The 23546-nt window shown below is 45.7% G+C and overlaps 1 protein-coding gene across 6 annotated transcripts in view; it reads left to right on the top strand.

Annotated features, from left to right (window-relative positions):
* The window catches only part of TET3 (tet methylcytosine dioxygenase 3), a 107729-nt gene that overhangs the window by 43014 nt on the left and 41169 nt on the right, over positions 1–23546 (top strand). Inside the window, exon 1 of one of the 6 annotated variants that reach the window (XM_083629172.1) lies at positions 11466–11594. The exons of the other annotated variants lie outside the window; for them this stretch is intronic. The gene's annotated coding sequence lies outside the window, so the exon portion shown is untranslated. Of the gene's footprint in view, positions 1–11465; positions 11595–23546 lie in introns of those variants that run through there. 6 annotated transcript variants of the gene reach the window in all.

Here is a 23546-nt window from a genome sequence, read left to right as displayed (position 1 = left end):
TGGTCTATTCTTTATGGAGGATCATACAGAAGGTTTCTGTGCTCCGGCTGTATTGGAGGGGGTGGTGGAATACAGTAGAATTTTGGACCACAAGAATATTTTCCTTGAGAGTGGATCTGTTACCGATTGCTTTGCTGCTGGTTGTTTTTTGTTGCCCTTCTGCCTTATTTCTATTGTTGTTGTGCTTGGATTTTGGGATTTCTGTGTGCTTTAATGGCAGAAGCAGTTTTGAGAACTGAGTGAAGGTGACAGGATATACATTTCAAAATAAAAACAGCAATAAGGATCCCTGGCCCTCTTGACTCGCTACAAATACTATCTGTGCAGTTTCTCCCCAACCTGGTGTCCTCCAGATGTTTTGAACCTACTGGCTAGGGCTGATGGGAGATTCAGTTCAAAACATCTGGAGGGCATCAGAGTGGTGAAGACTGGCTAAGAGGATTGAGAGCTAAACAGTGTGGAAAGTGCACAGCTGCCAGAAGTATTGGAATGATATGGGAAAGTTTGGAACATTCTAGTAGTCTTTGCATACATTTACCCCTTTGCAGGGGGAGGGGGCTTGCTTCTGGGGAGTGTAACTGCCACACTGCAGGGAGAACCTGGAAAGTGAACCTCTGTAGATGTGTACAGTAACTGTGTTCAGAAATGTTACAGATTAAATATTAGGAAATCATTTATTTAAAGCGGTGGTTCCCAAACTGAGTGGTAGTGCCCCCTGCGGGGGAGGGCAATAGGGTTACCTAGGGGGACACTAAGAGGCAAGGGGGTGGCAGGAGGGCACTGGAGGTGTAAATGACTATCAGACTTGAAAAGTTGGTGTCATTGGATCAAGTTCATTAGTTTTGTTGAATTAATTAAATAGTTTTAATTGGATTTTGCATAAATGTGCAATTAATTGATGTTTTTAATTTTTTGTGTTATTAACTGCCTTTGTGGACTATGCAAACCATTATTCTGAATAATGCTTTGTATAGGATAGGATAGGAGGCACAGGGAATGAGTTTATGGAACCAAGTGGGCTGTGGCTCAAAAAAGTTTGAGAACCACTGATTTAGAGCATTTTTACTTTGCTCTTCAAGAATTGTTTGATCCAAGTTTGGAGGCTCCTCTGTTCTTTTGGGGGGTGTCTGAACTCAGAATTATTGTCATTCAAAGGCCTCCTTACTACTTTTGTTTAATTCTCTCCCTGCCCCCCCATTACTGCTAACCTGATATAGCCACACTTCCAAGTGTTTGCGTAGCCAGAGGAAGAATTGATGGTTTGTTTTAAGCCATTCATTCCCTTCCCTGAGTAAGTGTTGGAAACATGAGTTCAGAAGCTAAGAGTGCTTCTGCTAGGGGAGACAGCTGGTCTAGATGTAAGGAAGAGGACTGACTCCAAGTCTTTTCATTCCCTTGGAACTTGCTCCATCAAGTTCTGACTCAAACAGCTGCTCCAAGGAGCTTGGAAAGCCACAGGGTTTGTCCTGCCAGCTGGCTTCCCCCTGGACATACTTGCTTCTGCTGTGCGCTGTGTGGATACTATGATGGGGAGTTCAAGTTACGGTTTGGGCACCAGCATGAATGGCTGTGTTCTTGAAGACACTTCCTTTCCCTGGCAGCCCTTTTCTCTGACATCGTGGTTTCACTTTGTCACCGGAAGGTTTGTGCGCATGATGCAATTTACAGCAAGACACATCGGGAACTTCCTTACTGAGCTGAAATAAGGGTCCATCTATCCACCTGAGTATCACTTGGCTCCCAGCTACTTTCCAAGTTTGTGGCAGAGGGGCTTTCTTGTTGGAAAATTAGGGGCCTTGCATGGAGACCACCAAAGATATTTTGCATGAGCATGCTTAGGGGTGGGATTCAGCTAATGATCCCCACCAGTGGAAGCGTACACAAGGACTTCCGCTAGCGCAACAGGACTCCCCTCCACCACCTCCTACAAACCGGCTCTGGGGACAGAACCCCAGGAGAAGCATGCAGGAGGAGAAGATGGGAGATGATTCTGTTAGGCAAGCAGAAATGACAGGCAGAGCAATCTGTTTGGCAGATTAGACTGAATTCCTCCTAACTTCCGTAGACTATTGTTCTTGAGGTTGGGCTGGCTTTTTGGGCAGCCTCAACACTTGTGTTAGCAGATTAGAAGAGCCTTGCTGGATATTAGCAAAGGTCCATCTAGTCAAGCACCCAGGAGCAGGAGGTGAAGGCAACATCCATATGCCAGCACTGCTCTCCAGGTAATAAAAGACCTGCTGCTTCCACTTCTTGAGGTTGTGTGTAGCCGTGTGTGATAGACCTCCTCTGCCAAGAATTTGTCTGATCCCTTTTTTAAAAGGAGGCAATGGTGGCCACCAATCTAGATGGCTTTAAAGAATGATTAGACAGATTCATAAAGGAGAGGGCTATTGATGGCTACTAGCCAGGATGGCTCTGCTCTGCCTCTGCAGATGGAGGCAGCCATGCTTCTGAATACCAGTTGCTGGAAGCCACAGGAGGGGAGAATGCTCTTGTGTTCAAATCCTGCTTGTGAGTTTCCCACCAGTGTCAGAAACTAAAATATATAAGCTAGTCACCAAATGGCACCTTAAACCTAGGTTCCAGTTCTCACAATGAAATGCCGGGGTGCCTTTTTGACAATGAAAATTTTTATTATTGTATTAATTCCATTTCCATACCGCTTTGAATTTTAAAGAAAAATCTTAATGTTCTTTACAATGCATTAAAACACCAAATGAAACAACCCAGAATAAAATAAATTCTGCATGCTTCAAGGAAAATATTTCAGATTCTTCTCCAAGTGACATTTTGCTTTCCCCATATTTATTTACCTACTTATTTTATATAGCTCCCCCATAGCAGAAGTAGTCTAGGAAGCCAGTGTGGCATAGTGGTTAGTGTATTGGACCAGGACCTGGGAGATCAGCGTTCAAATCCCTACTCAGTCATGAAGCTCACTGAGTGGCGCCTAATGATCCTTCCACTTCTACCCCCCTAACCAGGTCATCAGCATTGGTTAGGACCAGATCTAAAATGGCTGTTCCTCATCTTTTTCTTTAATCCACTAAAGGGAGGCTTTGGGAGTAAAGAAGTCATATAAACCCATAACAGCTGGAGGAAGATGGTGCAGCTTTCTGATATGGAACAAGCAAGAAGGACACTGACAAACTGGAACGTGTCCAGAGGAGGGCAACCAAAATGGTCAAAGGCCTGGAAACGATGCCTTATGAGGAACGGCTAAGGGAGCTGGGCATGTTTAGCCTGGAGAAGAGGAGGTTAAGGGGTGATATGATAGCCATGTTCAAATATATAAAAGGATGTCACATAGAGGAGGGAGAAAGGTTGTTTTCTGCTGCTCCAGAGAAGCGGACACGGAGCAGTGGTTCCAAACTACAAGAAAGAAGATTCCACCTAAACATTAGGAAGAACTTCCTGACAGTAAGAGCTGTTCGACAGTGGAATTTGCTGCCAAGGAGTGTGGTGGAGTCTCCTTCTTTGGAGGTCTTTAAGCAGAGGCTTGACAACCATATGTCAGGAGTGCTCTGATGGTGTTTCCTGCTTGGCAGCGGGTTGGACTCGATGGCCCTTGTGGTCTCTTCCAACTCTATGATTCTATGATTCTATGACTCCTCTTACGTTTTAAGCCGTCTAAGCCAGGGGTGATTCCCACATTTTTCAGTTCTGTAAATTAATTATGTAATCATAGAATTACAGATTTGGAAGGGGCCTCAAGAGTCACCTTGTCCAACCCTCTGCAATGCAGGAATCTCAGCTACAGCATCCATGACAGATGGCCATCCAACCTCTGCTTAAAAACCTTCAAGGAAGGAGAGCCCACAAAACTCCCAAGGGAGACCATTCCGCTGTCAAACAGCTCTCACTGCCAGAAAGTTCTTCCTCATGTTTAGCTGCAATCTCCTTTCTTGTCCTGTTTTGACAATGGAATGGACTCTCTCAGAAAGTTGTGGTCTCATTCATCAGAGGTTTTTAAAAAGGAGGTTTGATGTCCATCTCTCAGGGAGTCTTTAGCTGTGATTATTGCATTGTAGGGGGCTGGACTGGGATTTCTTCCAACACTATGATTTTATGAGGATGGTCTTACTTTTGTCTTTTGTGGATCTCCTGCCGGTCAGATTCCTATGATGTTCCTGAGTTCCAGTATTATGGGAGAAAGAGAAGAGAAACTCTGTACACTTTCCTCTCTGCCATGTATTAGCTGTCAATCTCTGTCATGCCCCCACTTTAGTTGCTTCGGGTGTGTGTGGTGTTGACAATGCTGAGTCTCTGCACAACTGGCTGAATCCATGTGATAGGCAGCTTACAGAATCATAGAATTGTAGGGACCCCAAAGGTCATCTTCAATGCAGGAATCACAGCTAAAGAATCATTGGCAGGTAGTCATTCAAGCTTACAGATGTTGTGGCTCTTAAGTTGGTGGATGCGTTTTTTTACAGCCTTCAGCTCCATAGGGATTGGGACTCAGCCTCTTGTGTTGCAATCTATTTTTTAAAAATCATTTTTATTGGTTTTTCAATATATACATCCTTTATGAAATATCTCTCTAACAATTTTCCATTTTTCCTGCCCCCCTCCCATGGACTTCCCTCATACTTCCACTTTGTTTTACTTTCAATTTATTCATCCTGCCTATTATCTCCCCAATTTATTCCTAATACATTTACATCTATTTTTATTTTATTTTATACATTTGTGAATGTTTACTCAAACCCTGCCAATGAGTCCCAACTCTTCATGTTGTCTCTTCATATATATTGTAAATGGTTCCCATTCTCTTTTAAAGTCTTTGTTGTCCTTTTCATGTAAATTTGCTAATTCTGCATATTCCATGAGTTTCTCTTGCCATTGTTCTTTCGTTGGGGTTTCTTCTGTCTTCCAAGCTTGTGCTAGTAAAATTCTTGCCACTGTTGTTGCATACATAAATAATTTCCAGTTGTCTTTTCTTATTTCTTGATCTAAAATCCCTAGGAGGAATGCTTCTGGTTTCTTAACATAAGTCTTTTTAAACATTTTTTTTCAATTCATTATATATCATTTCCCAATAATTTCTGACCTTTTTGCATTCCCACCACATATGATAAAATGCACCCTCTTTTTCTTTACGTCTCCAACAAGTTTTCGATCCCGTCTTATACATTTTAGCCACTTTCTCTGGTGTAATGTACCATCTATACATTATTTTCATATAATTCTCTTTCAATAAAATACAGTCTGTAAATTTTAAATTCAGCTTCCCCATCCATTCCCAATCTTCAAATTGTATATTATGACCTAAATCTTGAGCCCACTTTATTTGTGCTGACTTTACCATCTCATCCAACGTTTCCCCATATAGCAAGACATTATTCCTCTTTTTAAGTAATTTTGTATCACTCTCGATAATTTCTTTTTGAAAGTTTGAACCTATGTAACCAAAACCTCTCAGTATCCTCTTTGAACTGTTCATTCAACTGTCTATGATGTAGCCAACTTTGCAAAAAGACTTTAAATTCTTCATACTCTTTTAGTATACCCTTCCTCCCCATCAATAATTCTCTAAATGTCAGCCAGCTGCCTCTCCTGTTGAATGGTTTTAATGCTAATGCCTCCACTGGCGAAAGCCACCATGGGGTTTGGGTTCTTATTATATGGTTATGAAAGCCTTTGCGTTTTTTTATCTTTCCCATGCCATAAATATGAATGCCAACCAAATCTATTATTGTGCCCTTCCAAGTCCAGTATTTCATCTTTCTCTAATTTAATCCAGTCCCAAATCCACGTAATACATGCTGCTTCATAGTACAGTTTAAAGTCTGGGAGGGAAAAGCCTCCTCTGTCTTTTATATCTGTAAGTATTTTATATTTTATTCTAGGCTTTCCCCCATTCCAGACAAACTTAGAAATATCTTTTTGCCGGTTTCTGAAGCAGAGAAGATTACTTATTATCGGTATTGACTGAAATAAAAATAACATCTTTGGTAGTGCAGTCATCTTTATCACTGCTATCCTTCCCATCAGGGAAAAGTCCATTCTGTTCCAAATCTCCAAATCTTTCTTGATCTTATTCCAAACTTTCTCTTGTGTTGCTGCAATCTAAAGATATTGAGACTGATGACCAAGTGAGATGTGACACTGGGAACCTAGAGTGGTTTGTGAAACACTCAGATGAAACAACACACAATACAAATGGCACAGTTATTTAAAATCTATATTATTCATTGTACCCAGCATATTCACAGTGAAAATTCTCCAACATCTCAGCAGTGACATAAAGGAAAACCAAGGGACATTTATGTATCCATTTCCCCCTAAAGGTCTGGGTAAAAACATGTGACTTGACACCGGAAGATTGTCAGTGAAGGAGACAAACAATACCTCCAGAGGATGAGAGCTCCACAGTTGGAATGCCACCATATTGCCACACAATGGACAATGCCTATTTACAGAACCACAAGAACCGTTTCCTCCATAGATCTCAAGGCTTTGAACTCTCCAGGGAGAGGATGGGCCAAGATGGAAAGAACAAGCACAAATCCTTCCATTTTAATACACAGAATGTATTATAAATATATGAACTGGCAGGGACTGGCAGGAGTGTGCACCAGGGGAATGGGGGTGGGAGAGGGTGCCAGTGATTTGTGGAGGAAAGAGGTGGAGGCAGGGATGCTTCAGAGCTGGAGGTTGAGCATGGGATAGGTTGGAGGAAGAGGCAGGTCAGGCAAGAGGCAAGCCAGGTGCTTCCCCAACCTCTCCTGCACCACTTTCTCCCAGAATCAGGAGGGGACTGAAAAGGGATGAGCAGAGGAAGTTTTCACATAGGTGCAGTCTCTGGCTGCATGTGCGCAGCCCATCTGGGGAAGGTACATAAGCTGGTGGAAGGGTGGTGGTCCCCTGTTGCTGGAAGAAGAGGTGAGGGGGCCAGCCGCTGTGCTTACCTTCCCAGGGGCATGATCCGTAGTGCATTTCATCTCAGTGGACTTGAGCAGTTCTTCAGGTGCTGAACAAGTGGCCTTGAAACAATTGCTGCTTACTTGTAAGCGTGTCTTTAGGGCTCTTAGTGTCCGTGCATCCAGCGGCAGGGCAGGGTGCGGCTACACGCCGAGATGTGGTGTCTCCTGGCGGTCTCCTGGCGGCGCAGGTGGAAGCTGGTGGGGAAGGGAAAGCGGACTTCTGGAGGTGGCGAGGTGGGAGGAGCTGGCGGTGGGCACTGCCTTGTCTCCTTGTGACAGGAGGAAGAGGCCGAGTGGTGGCGGCTCTGCTAATCAAACGCTGCTGAGCTAAACCAGGCACGGCGATTGAGTGGCAGAGCCGCTGCCGCTCGGCCTCTTCCTCCCTTCACCATCGCTGGGAGTCTCGGCTTTGCGGTGTGGGGTGCAGACTGGATTTACGACCCAGGTGGGCCTGATCTGGCCCACAGGCCTTAGTTTGCCGACCCCTCGTGTTGACCTAGGAATAGAAGCCTAGATGCTAGATTGGTGTGCATAGGCATCCAGAGCTGTAGAAGCAACTGTGTTATCTTTGACAGTCAAGAGTTAACTATCTGCCGTGTGCATTCCTTTGGCTGTGAAGTGCCTAAGACTCCCCCCCCCACTCCAAAAAAGCAGTTTGGAAGGCACTTTTGAGAGGAGAAAGAACTAGAGGGAGCAGACTTAGCAGCCCCTCCTTTCTACTGTTCTTTTTCTTCCAATTAAGGATGCATTTTCACTACAAAATAAAATAAAATTGGAAGACTGACATGCACTAATGCACCATCTATATACTTTGGCCCTGAACCTATGCCCTTTCCATTACAGATAGTCTCTTCTTGTTATGGGATATATAGGAAACACCATTTTAAAGAGGGGTTTCTCCTTTACGCACAAAGAAAAAGCCAGAGAAATTGTGCAAAGTAAGAAATCATGCCATAGAATTTTGCTTTTCTTGCCATAGAATTTGAGCAGCAGGCATGCAGAAACTTAAGAGAGAGAGAGTGTGTACACATGCAAGCTCCATACCATTCTGCCCTGGGACAAGGAGGAAACCAAGATTAGATTAGGCTCCTGTCCTGCAGACGTGCAGGCAGGCCTTGCCGCGGGTCATGTGGGAAGAGCACTGACTCATGGCCAGCATCATGAAACTTCCAGTATTCTCTGGGTTTCACTGCAGCACATCTGTTGCCCAAGAGAAGATGCCCAGCATGTGAACTGGGCATAGCAGTGACTGCACTCTTTGGGGCCTGGGGCTCTGGCCAGTTGCTTGTGCTGCTTTGAGTTTCCCAGACTTTTTTTGGAAAGCATACAGAGCAGATTAACCACAGGTGTCTGAAAACGTTCTCCCTGTGCTATGGTGACAAGCAAAGGGGACACGAAGCCTTGTGCTTTTAGTGATTATACTCTGTTTGCAGTTACTTTTCCTCAGGTATCTTCAGAACATTGTCCTCATTCCATTTGCACAGTTCTGAGGTTGCATTCTTGCTGGACAGTTCGTGAACTTGCAAGCCTTCTGTGGTGAGAGCATGGCGGGGCCAGCGAAGCAAATTGAACAGTTCAAGAAGTGTGTCCATCTTAGAGACAGGATTGCTGCTCATGGCCTTCTTTCCACCTTCCATGAACAATGTGAAGAACCATGGGCAAAGAAAGCTAACGCAAAGGAGTTCAGTGGAACACACCGCAGGGCTCAGGCTGGGGAAGTCATGGCACAGATAAATTCTTATCAGCGTCATATTTGATTAGTGTTGGATACAAATTGTCCAGCAAGAACCTTCAGGGTACCTGAGGCAGATCCCAAAATGGTGCCCTCTTCCCTGCCTCAACATGAGGAATAAGGGGGGGGGGGGAGAAAAGATTGACACTGGGATCTGCTGCCCCTTTGGGATCCTGCCACTAAGGCAGATGTCTCTCTTTTCTGTGGCAGGAGGAGGAGGAGGAGGAGCCAGCCACTGGAGCTGTGCCGTGCTTGCCTCCATGCTTCATCCCTGCACTTTTTGGTCATTGAGGGGCCCCAGCCCCTATTCCAATAATATTTGGAGTGGTGGCCAAAAGGGCTCAGCCCCCCGGAGCTGGCGCCCCTGTGTGTAGCTAGTTCTTCTTACATAGCTTCTGTTTCTGGGAAAGATCCTGTTGGGTTCCCCCCACCCCAATGGTTAAACCCACAGCCCTTGGTTTGCCTCCCATCTGCAGTCCTCATAGTGGCTTATTTTTCATTTGCCTCTTGAGTCTCTTGCTTGCTGCTTGTCTGAGTGTAATATCAAAACCGGCTGGTGCAGTCCCAGCCCACTATAATGTTTAATTTCCCTTTGTTTTCTTTTGGGGAGTTGGCAGGTATGCACTTTGGCTCTTTAAAGACTCAGAACCTGCTGAGGCAGCTCCAAAGTCTCTCCCTCTCCCTCCCTCCCTCCCTCCCTCCCTCTCTCTCTCTCTCTGTGATTCAGTATTTGCATGTGCCCTTAAAAAAGTAAAATAAATAAATAAGTGAGCTATTAACAGACTTAGTTCAGCCTCAGAGCTGTGGTTCCAAGGCTGCTCCTGATTAGAGCCATGTGGTGAAGGAGGGGATTGTTTCAAGGCCACATAGCCAAGCCCTTTTGCTCACTACCATAGCCAAGTCCTTCCAGAGTTCTCAAGACGGGTTTGTGTGCAAATGTAGGAAACAGCTCTTAAAATACCTTTTAGCAACACTGACACTTCAGAAGACGACCAGAAATATTTATTCAGAGGACTGTAGAAGATTTTTTTTTTGGGGGGGGGGGATGGAGCTCCAGAATTGGAGCATGTACACACACATCTCATTTTTGTCTTTCTTAGGCAGGTTTTGCCTGTTTGTGTTCTTTCAAACCAATTGTGAAATGGGAGTGGGCCTCCTGCTTGGCTTTTAAATCAGGGCAGGGATAATCAGTAAATAAGTGAATGCTATTACATGATAAATACAGCACATGGAACAATGCTTTTAGCTTGGTTGTGTATGTATGTGTTTGTGGTTCTCCTTGGTATGTGAACTAGGGTGTCAGAAGAACGTCTCTAATTTTATCTGTCAAAAGCTGAAGGATTGGCCTCTGAATAATTGGGTTTGTGCACCTCATTCATTCATTAATTGACTGGGGGTTTGAAATGGTTAAGATACTTCACATAGAATCATATAGTTGGAAGGGACCTCAAGGGTCCTCTAGTCTAACCCCTGCAATGCAGGAATCTCAACTAAAGCACCCAACCTCTGCTCAAAATCCTCCAAGGAGAGTCCACCACCTTCTCCATTCCACGGTCGAACAGCTCTTACTGTCATAAAGTTCTTCCTGATGTTTAGTTGGAATCTCCTTTCTAGTAATGAGCTTAAACTTCATATAGTTGTTGTCTATTAGAACCATATGGATATGTGACATTTATTCTGGCCCTTCAAGATGGGGGATTCAGAATGTGCTCCGAAATGGTTAAAGAGATATTCCCAGTCTGAGCCCTATATTGTATGAGACAGCAGCACTTTTTGCACCTTACAGTTAATAATAGAGGCATGATACTTTCCTTCTAACGGAGCATGAACATAGCGTAGAACAAGATATGAGAGAGGGGCATTTGCAGTAGCAGCCTGTACTGTACACGTGTGCTCAAAAGCTTCACTTACTAGAGTGTTATAGGATAGGTAGCCTTTGATGCGAAACAACTTGACGCTTTGATGCAATGAAAACTTCGATTGGCTTCTAATTGGCTGCAAAGGGAAAACGTGTCACTCCCATAGCGTGATGACTAACACTTCCCCCTTGCTGTCCTTAAACTTGGCGCTTCTCACCAGCAGCGAGGAACTGAGCCTGGAGTCGTGTGACCCAGGACCGCATGCCCCATGAAACGGGGTTGGAGATGCAACCATGTGATGTAGAGGAGGAGCAATGTCTCTGCAGTACTGGGGACTTCTGGATCGCGTCAGAGGGATCATTTACGAAAGAGAGACTGGGAATGGGAGGCAGGTTCTCCATTGCGCTTACCTTGGAAGGGATTTCGTTAGGATGAGACGATGCTCTGACGTCAGACTTGTAGTACTTGGATGGGGGGGGGGGGAGGGAGCTGCAATTGGCCACAGCCATGTTTCTGCGCTTCTGTTGCAGCGAGCGCAACTGGTTCCTTTTAACAGAACGGTCAGGAGGGTCATCTGAGGTAGTTTTGTAGATGTCTGCAGTAGGAAAACACAGCACTTGCAAGACGCAGTGCTTTGAAGAGTGGGCGACTTCTTGTGCATACGTCAGTTTGTGGAATTAGATTTTATTCTTTTAAAAAATACATATTTTCAAAAGACCTTTTGGAAAGGTGAAGGCCTTCCTCCTCCAAGCCTGCTGGGGTGTGGCTTCCCCCACCCCTTCCAGGGGGGAAAAGTCTCTTCCTGTCTCCTGCAGCAATCCAGTCCTCTCTGACTCTTTGCAGCACTGCAGCCATCCTGGGGATGTACGTGCAATGTGCAGGAGGGATAATGGCCCCCACAGCTGTTCGGAGAGGGGAGGGGGAGGTCTGTGTAGGCTGAATAACTAGATCACTGTTACCTCCTCTGCAATCGGTCTTCAGTTGTGGCATATCTCATTTTCCTCGGGATTCCTCCATGCTTTGCTTTTCTTCTCCTTCGCCGTATTTGGTTCTCTCTTGGCGAATTCTGGAAATGTAAGTGCTTCCTTGTGCTGTTTTCCCCTCTTCTCCCCCTCTCCTCTCTTGCCTGCAGTTTTCCAAGATGTCTGTCTGTCTCCTTCTTTGTGTTCGCTGGAGAAGCGATTGACTGGTTTGTTCTTTGCACAGAGCACTTAGCCAAAGGCAGCTTTTTCTGCACACAGGATGGGCTGCCCTCCTGTAAGCCGAGTTCACAAATCTGGTGTGTAAGGCAGCAAACACACATGTCATTTTTAACAAACAGGATTTGCAGCACTGTGGCTAAACCGGAGGAGAAAATTGGGGCACCATTAGGGGAGGCTGAGTGCGCTTTGGAAGCCCTGTGAAACGCGAACCTTTTGATGCCTCTGTCAACATTTTGCTTGCTGTTTCTGAATCATGGCAGTGCTGCTGTGCAGAAGGGGTTGAGGCACGAAGATCTGCAGACAGAGCCCAGAGAGTGAATTGTGCCGAGTATGTAGGGAGGCAGATGCAGCTCGTGGTGTGAAGGTTACTCTGTCATTTTGGTTTATTGCTTTTTTTGCACCTTGCAGCTTTGCAGTGGAGTTTTCCCATAATTGCATCAAACCACAAATGGCTGCTAACTTTTTGAAGTTGGATTTGAAACCTTTGCCAAAATCCTTGAGGTCATTTTCCCTTTAATGTTGGGAGTTCTTTACATTTTTTGTTTTAAATTCTAAAAGAATGTAAGTGTTGGGGGTGGGGTGGGAAATATGTGACCCCCCCTCCCCGCTTTCATTTTCCTCTTGTATTGCTATTCCCTCTCCCCAAGCCACGGTGAGGTGGGGTGGGGAAAATGTTTTGTTATAAAGCATTAGGATGACTTTGTATTTGGGGTGCTGCTTCCTCCAGGAACATTTAAGCAAGGGAGTGCATGCCACATAAATGATCCTTGCTCTGGGACCAGCATGTCCTCCAGGGGATCTTTGTTTGCAGAGGAGGAGAGGAAACCAAAGGGTTTGTTCGGATCATGGAGTTTTTGCAAGGGAGCTGGGTGGGAGGGGGATGAATGCACAAAAGGCTCTGGCAGACCCTGCTGCTACTGCTGTGCTGGGAAAGAACAAAGGAATGGATAGGAAAACACAGGAATGGGTTAACAAAAATGGGCAAATTTAATCTGCAAAAAAAAAAATACTTGTAAAAATCAGCAGCGTTCCATAAAAGCTGGTGTATTTATCTAGCATTTCAGAAGTTGGCTAGCCTAAGTTAGATTGTTGTGATTTCAGGATAAGGTAAACTTGCCCCGGCTTGTTGCCAAGACTGGACTCAAATTTGCTTCTTCTTTTTTTAACACGGGCTGCAAGCATAATTGGGGATGCATTTTATTTCTGCTCCTCCTGCTTCTTGAGGGAGGAATTTGCTTTGCAACCTGGTGTTTGTCCACATGCAGTTGCACCTGAATGTTGGAAGATTCAGGACAGCTGAAAAAAACAAACTTCTTCATGCAGCACAGAGTTAAACTGTAGAATTGACTCCCATAGGAGGCAGTGATGGCCGCCAATCTAGATGGCTTTAAAAGAGGATTAGACAAATTCATGGAGGAGGAGAGGGCTATTGATAGCTACTAGCCATTATGGTTACACTCTGCCTCCACCGTCAGAGGTGTATGCTTTTAAATACCAGTTGCTGGAAACCATAGAAGGGGAGGGGGCTCTTGCCTTTGGGCCCTGCTTTGGGGGTTTCCCACAGGCCTCTGGTTGGCCACTGTGAGAATAGGATGCTGGACTAGATGGGCCATTGGTCTGATCCAACAGTCTCTTCATGTGTTCTTTAATCAGGTACACTGCCACTGAACAATGTCTCTTCCCCTGAACACTTTTGAGGTGTAGACACATGTGCTCCCACTCCCAACACGTCATATAAGCACTGGGCAATGGGCTTTGTGGGGTGGTAAATGCTTCCCTCCGTGAGAGAGTCTTCCTGGACCCACTTAAAGAAGCGGTTATTAAACTGCTTCTTAAAAAAACCATCTTTGGGCCTGGCCATTATGGCCAATTATCACCCAGTCTCAAATCTTCCATTCTTGGGCAAGGTGGGTGGTCACTTGAACAACTCCAGGCACATCTGGAGGATGCAGACCATTTGGATCCCTTCCATTCAGGGTTCAGGCCTCATCATGGGACTGAAACTGCCTTGGTTGCACTGGTGGATGATCTCCAGCGGGCTAGGGACAGAGGTAAAAGTTGTTTCTTAGTTCTGCTGGATCTCTCATCAGCGGCTTTTGATACCATTGACCATGGTATCCTTCTGGATTGTCTAGGGGGGGTTGGGAGCTGGGGGTGCTGTTATGCCGTGGTTCTGCTCCTTCCTCCTGGGCCATGTCCAGAAAGTGGTGTTGGGAGCCCTGGGCACTCATTTGTGGGGTGCCTTAGGGCTCTGTCCACTCCCCCATGCTTTTAAACATCTATATGAAGCTGCTGGGAGAAATCATCAGGGGATTTGGGCTAGGTGTTCACCTATATGTGGATGATACCCAGCTCTACCTCTCCTTTAAATTGGAACCAGTGCAGGCGGTGAATGTCCTGTGTGAGTGTCTGGAGGTGGTTGGAGGATGGGTGGTGGCTAATGAATTGAGAATGAATCCCGACAAGACATAAATATTATTTTGGGGGACAGAGGGTGGGTGGGTGTGGAGGACTCCCTGGTCCTGAATGGGGTAACTGTGCTCCTGAAGGACCAGGTGCACAGCCCGGGAGTCATTTTGGACTCACATCTCTCCATGGAGGTACAGGTTTATTCTCTGTCCAGGGCAGCTGTCTACTAGCTCCATCTGGTATGCAGGCTGAGACCCTACCTGCCTGCACACTGTCTCGCCAGAGTGGTGCATGCTCTAATTATCTCCCACTTGGGCTACTGCAGTTCACTCTACATGGGACTGCCTTTGAAAGTGACTCAGAAACTACAACTGATCCAGAATGTGGTAGCTAGACTGGTGACTGGGAGCAGCTGCCGAGACCATATAACACCGGTCCTGAAAGACCTACATTGACTCCCAGTATGTTTCCGTGCACAGTTCAAAGTGTTGGTGCTGACCTTTGAAGCCCTAAAACCCCAGTATACGTGAAGGAGTGTCTCCACCCCCATTGTTCAGCCCAGACTCTGAGGTCCAGCTCTGAGGGCCTACTGGCAGTTCCCTCACTCTGATTATGTGAAGCTACAGGGAGCCAGGCAGAGGGCCTTCTTGGTAGTGGTGCCCACCCTGTGGTATGCCCTCGCATCAGATGTCAAAGAGATGAGTAATTATATAACCTTCAAAAGACATCTGAAGGCAGCCCTACAGTGGCCAGTTGCTCTCTCTTCCTCCCTGTGTGTGGTGGTGAGGATTGTGCTGAGAAAGAGAGATGGTGGCTGTTGTTGTCTGGGCCAGAGGGAGAAAGTGAGTAGCCAGTGAGCAGCAGCCATAGTGAATGGTGTGCCCCTTGCTGGGTTTGGGCCCTGGCAGGTGCTGCCTAATGATACCAGTTGCTGGCAGGTTTGTGCCTGGAATAGTTCACCTACATGAACACCCCCATGACTTTTCTCGGAAGTCTTTGACGCATAATAATAATCATATTTGGCACAGTTATTTGTCTCTACAACCCACTGAAACCTTTAAAAAGTCCATGTAGCTGTAACCAATAGGCATGCTGTCCCTTCCTTGATCTCCTATCCCTTCCTTTGTCAAGTTGTAAATATACGTTCTGCAAGGTTAGGACCTTTTTCTTTGCACAGTAACTTGGATGGTGTGGTATAAATAAAGTTGATCCCAAATAGCATTTTGGGTTCACAGGGTGGGAGAGAGGTTGGATTTGTACCTCATAAGAACATAAGAAGAGCCTGCTGGATGAAGCCCGTGGCCCATCTAGTCCAGCATCCTGTTCTCACAGTGGCCCACCAGATGCCTGTGAGAAACCCACGAGCAGGATTTGAGCAGAATAGCACTCTTCCCTCCTATGGTTTCCAGCAACCGGAATTCAGAAGCACTGCTGCCTCCAGCTGTGGAGGTAGAGCATCGCCAACATTACTAATAGCTATTAATAGCCCTCCATCAATTTGTCCAGTGCTCTTTAAAAGCCATCTAAATCATTGGCCATCACTGCCTCCTGTGGGAGTGAGTTCCATAGTTTAACCATGTGCTTACTACTCCCAAAACCACATAGCCTCATTTCTCTCTTGTCCCCTGGATAATCTTCTCTCAGCGCTCCTCCCTTCATGCCCCAAAGGCCAACTCACAGCCCACGTTTTAAATCTGGCACCTACATGAATTGCTTCACCAACCCAGTGAATAAGCTGCATGGAAAGAATTAGAAGTATCTCTTGCCTATTTCAGAGTGTTGCAAGAGCCAGGCATTGATTGCACTCAGCTAGGATTTCTCCAGATTAATAATACTAGAACAATATGGTGGCTGAGGCAGCACAGTCAGACAAACAAGCAAACTAACAATACTAGGTAGTTATATATTTTATTCTATTAATAAGTTTCTATAGTACCCTTCACCCAAACTGGTCACAGAGTGGTTTACAAAAACAAACATAATAAATGGAAACATTAAAACATTCTCATAAATTATAGAAGTAGCATAGTTAGAAACACCATAAAAATTACTTGACCCCATCAGCCACTAAAAGCCTGGTGAAAAAATATGGGGTTTTGATCTGGTGTCTGAAAGAATACAAAGCTACACACTTCTGTGGCGAGGTCACTCCACCACCAAAAAGGATGTTCCAGAGATGCCTACACCACATACCTTTTTTTATGTAGGAAACACCAGGAGAGTCTCTCCCACTGATCTCAAAACATGGCTTGTGTGATAGGGGAGAAGATGTTTCTTCCCCAGGCTTAATCCAGGCTTTAAATGGCAACATAAGCACCTTGAATTGGGCCTGCTTGGCTTGGGAACTGAAGGAATCAAGCAAAACTAGGAATGGCAGGGAAAAAAGTTGTGGGCTGGACAGTTTGTAGCTGGTTGACTGGCCGAATCCCAAGAGTCCTCACTAATGGTTCCTTGTCATCCTGGAAAGAAGCGACAAGTGGGGTGCCGCAAAGTTCTGCCCTGAGCCCATTGTATTTCAACGTCTTTATGAACAGCTTGGGTTGTATTGTGAGGATGATCATCATATTTGCAATTGACACCAAACTAGGATGAGTAGCTAATGCTGCAGAAGACAGAACCAAGATTCAAGATGACTTTAACAGACTGGAGAACTGGGCCAAAATTAACAAAATGAATTTCAGTAGGGGCAAATATAGGGTTCTACACTTAGACAGGAAGAACCAGCTGCACAGATATAAGATGGGGGACACCTGGCTTGCCAGTAGTTCATGTGAAAAGGATCTAGAGGTCTTAATAGACCACACGCTTAACTTGAGTCAACAGTGTGATTCAGCAGCAGAAGAAAATCTAGCACTATTCTAGGCTGCATCAACAGAAGTCTAATGTCCAGATCAAGGGAAGTAATAGTACCACTGTATTCTGCCTTGGTTAGACCACACCTGGAATACTGTGTCCAGTTCTGGGCACCACAGTTTAAGAAGGATATTGACAAACTGGAAGGTGTGCAGAGGATGTCAACCAAGATGATCAAGGGTCTGGAAACCAAGTCTTATGAGGAAGAATGTTATGTTTAGCCTGGAAAAAAGGAGACTGTGAGGAGATATGAGAGCCTTCTTCAAAAATCTCAAGGGCTGTCACATGGAAGATGGAGCAAGCTTGTTTTATCCAATGGCATCAAGCTTACAAGAAAGGAGATTCTGACTAAATATTAGGAAGGACTTTCTGACAGAGCTGTTCAAGAGTGGAACAGACTCCCTCAGGAGGTTGTGGTCTCTCCTTCCTTGGAAGTTTTTAAGCAGAGGCTGGGTGGCCATCTGTCATGGATGCTTTCGCTGAAATTCCTGCATTCCAGGGAGTGGGACTAGATGACCATTTATATCCTTTCCAATTCTATAATTCTATGATTCTTTGAATCATGAATACAGAGGCAAACCTTTCCTACATCTACACAGGCTCATTTCAGACATAGATCAGGGAACTTAACTTGATTCACTGTGATAAAGGAACTGATAAACTATGGCTTGTGTTGGGCTGGTAAACCAGAATCAGAAACCAGTGTGATTTGGTGTGGTGTCTGAATTGGAAAAGCAGTCATGGGACTGCTAAACAGAAGAGAGCAGATAATATATTCTATAGTAGATTATACATAAGATATCACGTTCAAGGCACTGAACATACATTATCATGTTATGAAAACAGTGGTGTGAGGTAGAGATCTGTATTACTAGTCCTAGATGGCAGATGGTCAGGGCTCCACAATATTTGACTGTGGTAGCCAAGCCACAAACTGCAGCTATCAGGATGCTGCTTTTCCACTGTTCCCCGTCTTTGTATCTCTGCTCAGTGTCAGCCACTATGCTACCTCAGTTCAACCTTTTTGAGTCCATGGCTCCCTTGACGTACATTCTTTCTATGGCACTCCTGTGGGGCTCAGGAGGCCAGTTAGGTCACCCCTTGCCTGCCAAGCTGGCAGCATCTCACCCCTTTTCGAACACTCTCCCTTGTGGAGTGTTCCCTCAGCCTCCTCTCCTTGGGAGTCCTCCAGGCAGCCACTGCTGCCACCCTGGTCTCTGAGCTGCCCCCCCTGCCCCAAAGAGAGGTGCCTCCTCACACTGCCCCTCAGAGGCCTGGGACGCACCCCCTGACCAGCCCCAGAGGCACCATTCGCCTGGGGAGCTTGTAGCCAGGGCTGCTGCAACAAACAGCTGTGCAAGCCTTTGGGAGGCAGAGATGAGGGAGAGCATCAGATGAGAGAGGGAAGGAAAGGGGGACAGAGGCCAGTGTTGCCCGCGGCACCCCAGACTATCTTTCAAGACACCCCACGGTGCCACAGCACACTGGTTGAAAACCCCTGCCTTACAGCATCCTTCAGCAACCTGGGGTCCTGAAGATCTTTTGGACTACAACTTCCATCAATCCCAGCATCATATGGCCTTGGTGGCTGGGGCTGATGGGAGCTGTAGTCCAAATTGTTGAAGGCTGCCTCACAACCTTAATTTTTGAACTGGGAATTAATCTACTAAGAGGAGTGAAACAAAGGGAGCATTTCTCTCCCAAAAGGTTTGTTCATTTGAGGAGCTACTGAAGTTAACTGATGCCTTCTCTTTCTTTCCTGGTTACACACACAAAATACCATTCCTCTTTTGTTGCCCTTTGTTGACTACTTTAGTTTCATGAATACCTTCTGGTGACAGATTTTGTCAGAGACTTTTAGAAAGTCTAAACCGGCCTTATCAACTGAAACAGCCTTAGTTGCAAGGACATTGAAAGCCATGATAAACTTGATTAAATTTGTCAAAGGAAGGGAGAGGAGCCCAGGAATTTTACTCCTGAAATGTTTTAGGTTGACTTCTTGGAACCTGAAATAGTTTTCCAGCACTTGATAGCTTCTCTACAGCATAATCTTAACTTGGAAAATATTCAGTGGTTTTGCTTGTAGTTGTTTCATTTTCTTTTTTGGGGGAAAAATTATGCCTGTGCTTTGAAGTGATGGCTTTGAAGAGGGGTGCGCCTCCTCTGGGTCCTACCAAGAAGTTTCTTTCTAATGAAATGGCTTTCAGATGTTTTTGGCAATATGTTTAGTGGACATAATAGACTGCTTGTATGACTGGTGTTGGAGTAATATAGTATGAAATTCAAAGGAGGAGCCATGGCCCTTCCTAACCTTCAGGGCACTTGATCAATTCTGAATTTTCCCCACATGGTTTTTGCAGGAGAAACAAAAAGCAACTCATGGATCAGTTCACTTTTTAGGATTCTGAAATGGGCTTTACTTAGGAAACTGCCTTGGTCATCCTGATGATTATTTTCTTCTTGGGTCAGAAACAAAACTGGTGACCAGCACACGTTCAAGGTCTCTGAATAGCTCAGCTGGTAGAGCAGGAGGCTCTTAATGCATAGGCAAGGGACAGTGAACCTCTTTGGAACCCAGTGAACCCAGCTGAAAGCTGTCTGTACTGCCAGGTGGTGTTTCATCTGGGCACATGTGGAGGAATGCTAAGCTACGAAGGGTCAAAGCCGCTGAAGCTGACTTTCCCATTATTTTCAATTCCACAGCATTAGGACTCATCAATAGGTTGGGAGCAGGCTCTAATTGGCTGCAATATAACCTAGCAGGGAAGCAAGCCTATAACATTTCCTAGGTTAGAGACATATGTGGGGTTTGCAGGACAGGCACAGCCAGTGTTGTGGTCAACCAGAAGTAGCCACCCCCCCTTCCTGCCTGTGCACAAGCTACCCCAGTAAACACCGGCAGCCCTGCTTGTTTCAGGAATGCTGAGCAGCCTTTGCGAGAGGAGGGTTGAACAGCTGCTGTATCCTTGACCGACTTGGATGGAGCCCAGGCAGCTTCCAGACCTGCCTTATCTGCTCTCCGAGCAGGGCTGCGCTTCACATTGGCAAGAGCTCACACAGAGAGGGTGTGCATGTGTGGGGTGTGTGTGTGCGTGCACACCTGTGAGTGGGTTTTTGTGCAGGGTAGCAAAAGACTGGTTTACAAGACAACCACAGGCAGCTTCTCCAAGAAGAGGCTTGTTGGAGCTTGCCCACTCCACTGGCCTGTCAGTGCAGAGCACAAGTCGCTTAACAGGCTTCTGGCCTACAGTGGCGGCGGCAGCAGCACCACAGGAGAGTGAAATAACAGTGGGAAATCTTGCAATCTTTGGAGCGCTTTCCCATACTAAGTTAGAACTCCCAGACGGAGGATTTCTCAGGTCCTGGGCACACAGTTTCAGCACTCTGATACGTAACTCTCTTCTGTGGCTGCCTAGAAGTTACTGGGCCCAAGTTAATGTGTTAATGTTGGCTTAATGAGAGCCAGTGTGGTGCAACAGCTAGAGTGTTGGACTAAGACCTGGGAGACCAGGGTTCAAATCCCCACTTGGCCGTGAAGCTCACTGGGTGACCTTAGGCTGTCACTGTCTCTCAGCCTAATCTCAGGGCTGTGAGGATGAAATGGGGAGGAGGAGAACTATGTATGCCACTTTGAGCTCCTTGGAAGAAATGGTGGTATAAAAATGTAATATATAATATAAACTTACAAATCCTGAATGATTTGGGACCCAAGTACTTGATGGAGTGCCTCTTCCCATTACTGACCAGTCCAGTAATGGGGACAGCCATGACTCATTGGTAGAACATCGGCTTTGCATGCAGAAGACACCAAGTTCAATTTCTGGCTTCTCCAGGTAGGAAACATTCCCTGCCTGGGATCTTGCAGAGCCACTTCCAATCAGTGCAGACAAGACTGAGCTAGATGGGCCAATGGTCGTGTTCAGTATAAGGCAGCTTTCTATATTCCTAAGGCTCTCAGTTCAGCAGAGGGACCCCTTCTCTTTGCACACCAGCAAGTGTTGCTTGCTGTGTGTGGGTGCAGGATAGGCCCTTCTCCTTAATTCTTCTCCAGCTGTGGAACTCCCACCCCCTAGAGGCACAGATGGTCACATCACAGATGGGCTTCTGGCACCTAATCAAAACAAACCTCTGAAAATAAATACCCAGGTCTTGGAGGGTGTGGGGTGAGCTTTGCTTTGGTATTCTGGACCCACAAGTGTTGTGCTTTGACCACTGCTTTTAACTGTATTTTTTCTTAATTTACCGTTGCATTGTGTTGGAAACTGCTTTGGAGCTACATTGTGGGGAAAAGTGGCTTATAAACATTATAGCTAAAATAAATAATAGGCAGATTGGTACCCCAGGAAAAAAATCCTAATTTGGGAGGCGAATGGAGGGAGATAGGGATACAAAGATAGTAATAAATAAAATTATCAGTAAAGGAAGTTTCCTATCACTACCCCGCCAGCAGCTCCCATGCCCCATTTCAAATTGTTCAACCCCACAACTCTTCAGAGAAGGCTTAGAGTCATAGAATCTTCAAGTTTGAAGGGACCCAAGGGTCATCTAGTCCAGCCCCCTGCAATGCAGGAATCTTAGCTAAAGCATCCATGACAGATGGCCATCTAACCTCTGTTTGAAAACCTCCAAGGAAGGAGAGTCCACCACCTCTTGTGGGAGTCTGTTCCACTGCTGAACAGCTCTTACTGTCAGAAAGTTTTTTCGAATGTTTAGTCGGAATCTCCTTTCTTGCAACTTGAAGCCATTGCCTCGAGTCCTCCCCTCCAGAGCAGGAGAAAACAATCCCTCTTCCATGTGACAGCCCTTAAGATATTTGAAGATGTCTATTGTATCTCCTCTCAGTCTCCTATTTTCTAGGCTAAACATACCCAGCTCCTTCGAGCGCTCCTCATAAGGCTTAGTTTCCAGACCCTTGATTATCTTGGTTGCCCTCCTCTGCACACCTTCCAGCTCGTCAACATCTTATTAAATTGTGGTGCCCAGGATTGGACACAGTATTCCAGGTGTGGTCTGGCCAAGGCAGAATAGAGTGGTACTTTTACTTCCCGTGATCTGGACACTAGACTTCTGTTGATGCAGCCTAATAATAATAATAATAATAATAAATTTTATTTATATCCTTCGAGCGCTCCTCATAAGGCTTAGTTTCCAGACCCCTAGCCTAGAATAGCATTAGCTTTTTTTGCTGCTGCATCACACTGTTGACTCGTGTTAAGCTTGTGATCCACCAGGGTAACAATGTATTATTATTTTTAACCTCTCTTGCAAGCCTGAGTTCATTCTGAGCTTTAGCCAGCCTGACTTCCCCCCTGTAACTGTTGGCTACTCGTATATACTCCTTCCTTGTGATTTCCCCTTTCTTCCATTTCTTATACATGCCCTTCTTAACTCCCAGCTCATCTGTAAGCTCCTTATGCAGCCATACCAGTTTCCTTAGATGTCTCCCACTTTCCTTTCTTGTTGGTATTGTCTGCATTTGGGCCTTCACTATTTCTCCTTTTAGAAACTCCCATCTTTCTTGGACTTCCTTCTCATTGAGTGTTTCTAACCATGGGATCACACCCAGTAGCTCCTTTAGCTTTTTGAAATTTGCCTTCTTAAAGTACAGAGTGCATGTCCGACTACACTCAGTTTCCCCTTGCCTCTGTTTCCTGAAACCCAGGAGAACATGATCACTCCACCCAAGTTTCTGAGCACTTCCACTTCATCAATTAGTTCCTCCCTACTGGTGGGGAACTGTTAGGGGAGTGGGTGGTGCTGTGGTTTAAACCACTGAGCTTCTTGGGCTTGCTGAACGGGAGGTTGATGGTTCGAACCTGCACGATGGGGTGAGCTCTTATTGCTCTGTCCTAGCTTCTGCCAACCTAGCAGCTCAAAAACACACCAGTGCAAGTAGATAAATAGGTACCGCCGCAGCAAGAAGGTAAATGGCATTTCCGTACACTCAGTATGGCTTGGTGGTCTATAGCAGACACACACAGTAAGGTCACTGTTGTTTCTCTCTTCTACAATTTTTACCCATATAAATCTCAATCTGCTTTTCATGCTCCAGGTCATGGATTTCTTCAGAAGTGTACACATCCTTTATGTACAATGCTACTCCTCCTCCCTTCCTGTTTGGTCTATTCCTTTTGAACAGGCCTTAGGGATTGTAGGTGGCTGTAATGGAGAGAAGACAGTAAACGTTTCTTCCATAGACTTGCTTAAGTTAACGTATCTTAGAACCTAAGAGCATATGCTGCATCAGGACAGTGGAACATCTAGACTAGCACCCTATTCTCACAGTGGCCAGCCTGTGGGAAACCCATAAGCAGGATTCAAGCACATGAGCATTGCTTCTTCCAACTGTAGAGGCAGAGCATAGCTATCATGGTTGTAGCCAATGATAGCCCTTTCCTCCATGAATTTGTCTAATCCTCTTTTAAAGCCATCTTGCTTGGTGGCCATCACTGCCTCCTGTGTCAGAGAGTTCCATAGTTTAACTCTGTGCTGTGTGAAGGAGGACATTCTTCTGTCTGCCCTGAAGCCTCCAACCTTCAGCTTCTCTGGATGTCCACAAGAA

This window comes from Podarcis filfolensis (genome assembly GCF_964270895.1).
Source record: "Podarcis filfolensis genome assembly, chromosome: 8".
In the NCBI taxonomy this organism is placed as follows: Eukaryota; Metazoa; Chordata; class Lepidosauria; order Squamata; family Lacertidae; genus Podarcis; species Podarcis filfolensis.
This window is presented reverse-complemented; position numbering and strand designations above follow the sequence as displayed.